General features: G+C 41.7%; 1 non-coding gene across 1 annotated transcript; it reads left to right on the plus strand.

Moving 5' to 3' along the window:
• Positions 1-3948: 3948 nt before the first annotated feature.
• On the plus strand, positions 3949-4032 carry TRNAL-UAA (transfer RNA leucine (anticodon UAA)). The gene has a single exon. It is a non-coding gene; the product is annotated as a tRNA-Leu (tRNA).
• Positions 4033-8496: the final 4464 nt, after the last annotated feature.

Genomic DNA, 8496 nt, shown 5'->3' on the forward strand with positions numbered 1-8496 from the left:
AGGACATGAGTACTTGAGGTTAACTTCGGTCCCCAAATGGCTTTCACACCTGACAGCCTCAGAGGCTTTCATGTCCGTAATCTGAAGAGACTTGATGGCACCAAATGGTCTCTCAGAACTTTGGATCTGAAAGTCCCAGCTCATACCACAGTGCACAAGCATATAACTTTTAAATCACAATGCTTAATAAACTATAAACTTCAAACTTTCTAAATCTCTTGGTTATGGGGAATAGAAAAAGAGGTTGCATATTTAATCTTACTATCCATATTCCCCACACACTTATAAATAATATCTCACAACCTTATGTATTGTTGGAGCACACCAGAACCCCTATATAGGTTTGGGGTGATCTGAGCATTAATTGGGCATCCCCCTTAACCTAGGGACCCCTTGAAAAGTTCAGGGACACCTCACATCCCTATGCCCCATTTACCTTTCTGGTCTGTGCTGAAGAAGGGAAGTCTGGTGGTGTGTCACTGTCACAGGAGACCAATACTTTTAACAAAAAAATACCTGGATCCTTTGATTGAGCAAAACGTGAGATAAACTAAATTGTAATTTATTCACACAATGAACATACACAGCTTATTTACAAAATAATATGAAAATACACTTAGTTAATTACAATGGTAACTCTGGTTACAGAAAAGATCTTAGATAGAAGCTCAGGTGAATCTTTTTACAGCATGTTGAATCTACCTCCTGACTGGCTGCACAGATTTTTAAAACCTCACAAGTCCTATCTTTACACTGTGCAACCAATTGTGGCGTGGGAACAAAATGTCCCACCTATTGGCAAAGTTCGCCCACAATTCAGGGAGCCTGGCAGAGGCTTCAAGGTATGCTGCGAGCATGTGTGAACTTCGCCCTTAAGCTGCTTAGCATACCTAGCCAAGCATACTTCCCTGGTGACAAGTTGTCTGCCTTTCCCCTGACACCTGGACATATGTCAGGGAAAACTATTTACCTCTCCCCATCCCCACTCAACACTTGACAAGGTCAGTTTCTTTGAACTACCAGACACAGGGGAACCGAATCGGCAGTGTGGCTTTAGAAACCTGAGTCTAATTAAGCATTGCTTACTCACTGGGATTTCATGCCATGTATTTTAAAGTCTAGTACTCACACCCTAAGTGGCACCTCATGCTCTGGCCTGAATGAATATCCCCTTACCCTTATAATATTAATACATTTTAAAAAAGGGGACTTTCATTCATTACTTCTTATGATAGTTTCTAATACAGAAAACATAAACAGTTTAGCAGTATGCATAGCAAAAATCAGAGATCGGGGACATTCCTATCCAAAGTTAGCTTGCTGCTTATATGCTACGTGCAAGGCTGCTGTTTTTTAAAAACCTTTTTCCTTTCTTGCGGTTGGCAGCGAAACACTATTGCAATGCGCACACACGATACATAACTGATACAATGTAACTCAGCATAATGATGTGGTTCTCGTATGCTTAGCGGGGGACACACAGACTATTAAAATACATTTACAGCACTTGCAGCCAGCAGTGGGCTGCAGAGCTGATGCTTCACATTTCCAATATAACTTCATTTACTGGGCTGGGTGACCCACCACCCGTATAGGGTTTGTGGGTGTCCAACCATATATAAGGTTGAGGGGAGACTTTGAGAGCCCAGACTGAGTCAGAGGGAAAGTGTGTGGGGAATAAGGCAGGTCAAAATAAAACGACAACCTTTTTCCTTTTTGGTTCCCTGTACCCCCAAGACCTTCACCTAAAGTTCCACATAGCTGAAGGGGTTCCCCGGGACTCAGTGTTTTTTAAAATGTATTTCAGTGGGTTTTACATTCGTAACTGATATCCAAACAGTCAGCCCATGCAAACCCATAGGTGCTGGTCTTTCTGCTGGACATCGGAGTTCAAAGCAGCCAGAGGATGCCCAGAGGTGTGAACGGCATTTGGTTAGCGGGGAAAGGCAGAGTACTAGGTCCGGAGATCAATGGCCATCCTCTTGGATACCACTTTTTCTGCCAGACCTAGGGGTGCCTGCCCAGCGGGTGGCATTGGATTGGCGCATGTCCCTTGGCTATTTCTACAAGGGATGTGTCTGGATACCTAAGATGGCAGCTGACAGGAAGTAACCTCACCCTCACTGAAGCTACCATGGCCATCTTGCTTCCTAGCAATTCTTGCTCCTCACTTCCTGACAAAAAGTCAGCCTCTCTTTGGCCGTCATTTCCAGCAGCTGCTTCAGGCCTTTAAATAGCAGGCAGTTGCTCCCTGTCAGTGCTCGTGCAAAATACTTGTTACCTTGTCATGTCGGAGCTCTGCATTGCCTTTGTTTTGCCTGCTGCTTGTTTGACCTTGGAACTGAACCTGACTACCCCTTGCCTGCCGCCCGCCTCGACCTTGGAGCAGGACCTTACTACCCTTTGCCTGCCTCGACCCCGGAACCATACCTGACTATCCCTGCATCCCAGGCCTTTGATCCCAGGCCAAGGTCGGTTAATTACTCCCTACACCTGCCTTGTGGGTCCGTATCCTGTCTTGCAGTCAGCAACATTACAATTTAAAATTTCCCGCTATCCCGGCTTTTCTACCTGGCTGCGCTCTGATTGGCTGCTTAAGAAAGTTCCCACGCGTTGATTGGCTGTCCGGTCTGCTTCATTTTTGTGAATGAAGTAGAGAATACTATAAGAAGCCGCAAGCCAATCAGATGGTGTGTTTCCCTTGTGTCAGAGCCGAAAGAGCACAGGCGGGCTTTTCAAAGATGCTTTGTTTGTAATAGCAAAGCAACCGGTTTTGATTTCAAGCTTGAAAAGCCTGCCTGAAAAAGACGAAGTCCAGCATTTTGCGCCCAAGTTCTCAAATCGAACTTAGCAGACGCAGCTGGTATTTTATGCCGATTTGCGTTCCAGGAGATTTGGACTGACTCGCGGTCAGGAGGGACCAAGTTCTCAGAAGAGAACATAGCGGTGGCGTATGGAATTGTATGCCAATTTGGTTCCAGGAGATTCTGGGCTAAGTCCCGGTCAGGGTAAAACTCTCCCAAAGAGTTCCCTGCACCTAGGAGAGTCTAGATTTCAACCCTACCCCAAAGTAAGTGTCTTTTTGTCTGTATTTTGTGTTTCATTGTGTGCAAGCGAATTTATGCTGGATAAATTACAATTTATTTCTCTACCTTGTTTTGCTCAATGAATGATCCTGGTAAAAAGGTGTAAATAACCTGATCTCCTATGACAGAGTGTTAAAGTAGTGCTTATGTCCATCTAGTAGATTATTCACGAAAGAAATTAATTTGTGCTTTATGTAGAGATACAGTATTAACAAAAAACACTGATAGAGAGTTGTTCCACCCAATCTCACTTATGTTATTATTTAAAACACTGGGGAGTCTGAGGAATGGTTTAAATGTGAGTAGTAGGGAGGCATACATTATGTCAAACTTTTTTTGACAGGTACCACGCCCCCTTTTCCCCTAAGCCCCGCCCCGTTTGTTCTTAAACCCGCCCTATGTCCCGCCCCTTCCGTATCCGGTCCCGCCCCATCCGTATCCGTCCCCGCCCCCTGCGCAATTTTTTTTAGGTTGCCGCCCCCTGCGCCAAAAAAACGCGGTTGACGCCCCCTACGCCAAAAAAAAACGCAGTTGACGCCCCCTAAGCCAAAAAACCGCTGTTGACATCCCCCTGAATCCATTTTTTATTATGAGTTGTATTTTTTATTCTTTTTTGTGATTGGTGCGTACTGTTGACGTAGATTGGAGGGGGCGTATACATACGCGGGGCATGTCCGGGCATGTTTATAGGCGTTTGGGGCATGCCCGAACATGTTTTTTTCATACTGGGGCATGTCTGGTCATGTTTATTCTGAAATAACGCAGTGCGCATGTCAGAAAAGTTCAAAAGACGTTGAAAAGAGGGCGTAGCATTTTTTTTAATTCAGACAGAATACGGCTTTAAGAGGCTAAACCCTCAAGTGTCAGGGTGGCCGAGTGGTTTAAGGCGTTGGACTTAAGATCCAATGGACGTATGTCCTCGTGGGTTCGAATCCCACCCCAGACATAATATTTTTATATATTTTTTTATTTGTATATATTTTTTATTTGTATAGAGACGGTACAGGGATTAGACGCAACAGTCGGGGGTTACATATAAATAAAAAGCACAATTGTATAAGAGTCAAAAATTGCTTATTTTATTTTTAAAAGATAACACAGTTTTCAACCAGGAAATAATTACAAGACGTATTTACAAGTAAAAAAGTAAAACGGCTGTTAAGGCCTTAATAGACTAAAATCATCTAGAGTCGTTGAGTTAGTACGATACATAGTATAGAGGGACAGCAATACAATGTCTTAAAAAAAGTACAAGTGTATAATCAAAAATGTTTATTTTATTTTTAAAAGCTACAACAGTTTCAAGCAGGAAATAATTACAATTCGTATTTACAAGTAAAAAAGTAAGTAAGGCATATCAAAAGTCTTTGAAGTGCTTTTGAAAAGCGTTTCATAGCAATTGAAGCAATAACCTCATTAGCAGATGGTGTGGGGACATAATGACAAGAAGCTAGACAAACACCATGGTTGTTAATTGAGAGCAGAGGTGTCGTGGGAACATCCTCATTGACAGAGGTAAATAAGGCATTTCAAAAGACTTGGAAGAGCTTTGAACTGCGGGAGATAGCATTTGAAGTAAAGGAGGTATATCCGTTGTGATGCCTTATGTGAGTTTCAACAGGATATCAGCACAGTTTTAAACAGAGGCTGAAAACACCATAGAAGCATTATATTGATTTATGAAACACTATTAAAGAATGCATAGACATACAAGCTCAAAAAAAACGGATGCGCAATTACGAAAAATATATTACACGCTGAAAACGCCTGGTTCCTTTGGCGGCATACAGAGTTTAAATAATGCAGCACAAAAATACGGTATTTCAAACGCAACGGTCAAAAATGATCTTTCAGAGCAAGATGTCTATTCGTTATACAAACCGGCGCGAAAAAATTTCAAAAGGAATATGATTTTAGTTTCCAATGTTGATTCTCAGTGGCAGGCCGATCTCGTATCAATGATTGATTTTGCCAAGTGTAATGACGGAAATCGTTATATTCTGATGGTTATCGATATTTTGTCAAAATACGCCTGGGCAAAATTGTTGCAAAATAAAAACGGGTTAAGCGTCGCTAATGCGTTACAGGAGATTTTTTTAGAGGGACGGGTTCCTCAAAAGTTACAAACTGACGGGGGTAAAGAATTCTTGAATAAGAATGTTAATTTACTGCTCCAAAAATATGGCGTTAACAGTTTCATCGCTGGCAACGCCGTTAAGGCAGCCATTGTTGAGCGCTTTAATAGGACATTAAAAACGAAAATGTGGCGTTTTTTCACAGCACATAATCGCACAGGTACATCGATGTGTTATCAGACTTAATATACAGCTATAACCACGCGCCACATCGCACCATTAAGTGTGCGCCAAAGGATGTAACACAAGCGAATTCTCTCACCGTTTGGAATACTATTTATAGGTCACATGTGTGTTCTAAGAAACTTAAGCCACTTTTAAAAATTGGAGACCACGTTCAGATATCAAAATATAAAGGAGTTTTTACAAAGGGTTATGAACAGTGCTTTACAGATGAAATATTTATTATTGCTGATGTACGCACGAAAGGCGTAAAACCTCTGTATAAGATTACAGATAGCGCTGGTGAGGCCATAGAAGGCTCATTCTACGCTGAAGAGATACAAAAAATACCAAAGAATTTAAATCGCGTTTACAGAATTGAGAAGATATTAAAACAAAAAAGCGTAAGGCGTAAAATCGTCTACTACGTTAAATGGTGTGGATACCCTACAAAATTCAACAGCTGGATAGAAAAAGCACAACTAACTCGTTTGTAAAAAGACGTCACCATGGAGGATATTGCCTTTTATGTAACGTTGCCTAGTAATGCGTCATACGAAACGTTCCCCCAAAATGACATTTCTAATTATACGACAAAACTAGCCAAGCCCATTATTTTAAAAGGTGAATGGGAGGTTGCTTTAACAGAAATACAGTATCCGCATACTTGGAATACATTTGAAAACGTGGACGGTAACGTATCTGTAACACAACTAAGGCCGCCGTTACGGAACGCTGCGCCAGACAGCACATTACATGTATCAACGCTAAATGCCATTAAATCAAACTTCATGATAAAAGCGGGGTATTATAGTGATATTAATGAATTGGTTAGGTCTATTAACGAGGCGATGGCCATCAGTAAAGTGAAATTGAAATATGACGACTTTGAAAGAACAGTATCTGTTGCGGGTTCACAACGCTTTACAGCCTCAGAGCGTATGATGAACATTCTAGGCCTGGATTCTAATAATATCGATAAAATTGAAAAATGTGATAAAATATGTGCAGATATAAAAAACGGCTTTTATACAATATTTGTTTATACCGATATCATTATGCATCAACGCGTAGGTCACAGTTTTGTCCCCCTACTGCGGACTGTTGAAATCACCGGCAATAATAATGATATCATTACGCAGCGCTACATAAAGCCTGATTACATACCCGTCAGTAAATATCACATCGATTGCATTACAATTGAGATAAAGAACGACCAAAATAAGAACGTCTCATTCAAGTACGGGAAGGCCATTGTAAAACTACACTTTCGGCCGCGCAAAGGCTCTCTGTATTGAGAGGCCGGCAACATGGTGGCTGTTAAAAATTATGGAGAACCACAGGTTTACAGTATGTACTATAGAGCACAAGCGGGAAATGGCTTACAGGGTTTTCATGGGAGCCCTTATATGTACGGCCGTGGATTAGCAGGCGTTTTCCGCAGTCTCTTTAGACGGGCGGTGCCTTTATTCAGGCGCGGCTTTGATATTGTAAAACCTCATGTAAAAACTGCAGCACTAAATATCGCTAGAGACGTTGTGGGTCGTGTTTCAACCGCTGTGACGAATAAAATGGGTGGTGCAGCACAAGACGGATCAGGTCTCGTGTACATCAGTAGAAGCAGTGCTAAAGGCAAACGCAAGCGCAGCGTTGCATTCCCACCCAGCACAACCCGTTATCAAAACAAAAAGAGCAGTCGCAACGTCAGAAAGAAGAAAAAAACCTCGCGACAGAACTTAAACGACATCTTTTGATTCATTTGGCAAGACAAAAAAATAAATAAAAGTTATTTCAGCATGGCGTTTATTCACACCAACTCCATAGAATGCGCTAAATCTGAACTGGATATCTTTGAAATACAGCCTACACAGACGAGCATAGAAAAAAGTCTGTATGTGGAAATACAACCGTTGGCCGCCCTTTCAGAAACGGCACCGTTGGAGTTTTATATCGCTGGCAACGGGGAACATTATTTCGACCTCAATAATACTTTGATTTACATTACGTGTAAAATCGTCAAACAGGACAATACACCGATTGCTGATGGAGCACGCGTGAGTCTAATCAATTATCCAATAGCAACGCTTTTCAATCAGTTAGATGTAACTTTGGGGGACAGACTCATATCGCAATCCAATAATCTGTACGCATATCGGGCGTATATTGAAACAATTCTGAACTATAGCGCTGATGCATTATCCACGCAGTTTACCACCGGTTTATTTTACAAGGATACAGCGGGGCAACACCAAACCCGCACAGTGGGTGGAGATAACCAGGGTTTTACAAAGCGTTCCCAAATGACAGAGCGTGGTAAAGCCGTAGAATTACTGGGACATCTACATAGCGATATATTTTTTCAAGAGAAACTTATACTGAACGGTCTGGATTTAAAAATTAAACTCACTAGAAATAAAGATACATTTTGTTTAATGTCTGCTGAGGCTGAAACATTTCTTTCTTTCATTTCTTTCAGGGATTGTGTTGTGGAGTCTGGCAGCATCTCCTCTCTATGCTTGAAATTATCGGCCGCTTGTAAGTGTTAAATCTCTTTTATCAACTGTTAATAAATTTTATTGCACTATTTTTTTCCCTTCTATTTTTTGCTAAGGAGGATACCAGGAGGCTTTTCCTCACCCTCAACAAATACAGTCACATAAAGAGAAGAGTACAACAGCTCAAGATATCAGACATTTGATGTGAGTGTGTCTCCACTCATACAGCATTATCTTTCAACCTCCACTGATCTTCTAACCACCCCCACTCCCCCCCCCTTATTCAAATGAAGAGCTGTGTATAACCACTGTGTTGGTCCCTTACTGTGGTCCCCTCTCTTCTCTCCTTTATTTTACATGCTTTAAACGCCGTGGAGCCACAAGCAGAGCAACGCGCCAGAGGACCCCCTTTTTTCTACCAGGAGGTGTCTTTCCCCTACATTACCAAATCTGGGTAGGAGATTCCAGATTCACTTCTTTGGGCAGCTCCAGGACTACCTTGGACTCTATCACAGGTTTTTTGTAATTCATTGTAATTCATTGTTTGCATGAGCGCTATTGTTCACCTTTATTTTCACTGGGGAGTCTTGGGAAAATATATTGAATTACATTTAAAAA

Source organism: Ascaphus truei, chromosome 20 (assembly GCF_040206685.1).
Source record: "Ascaphus truei isolate aAscTru1 chromosome 20, aAscTru1.hap1, whole genome shotgun sequence".
Taxonomy (NCBI): domain Eukaryota; kingdom Metazoa; phylum Chordata; class Amphibia; order Anura; family Ascaphidae; genus Ascaphus; species Ascaphus truei.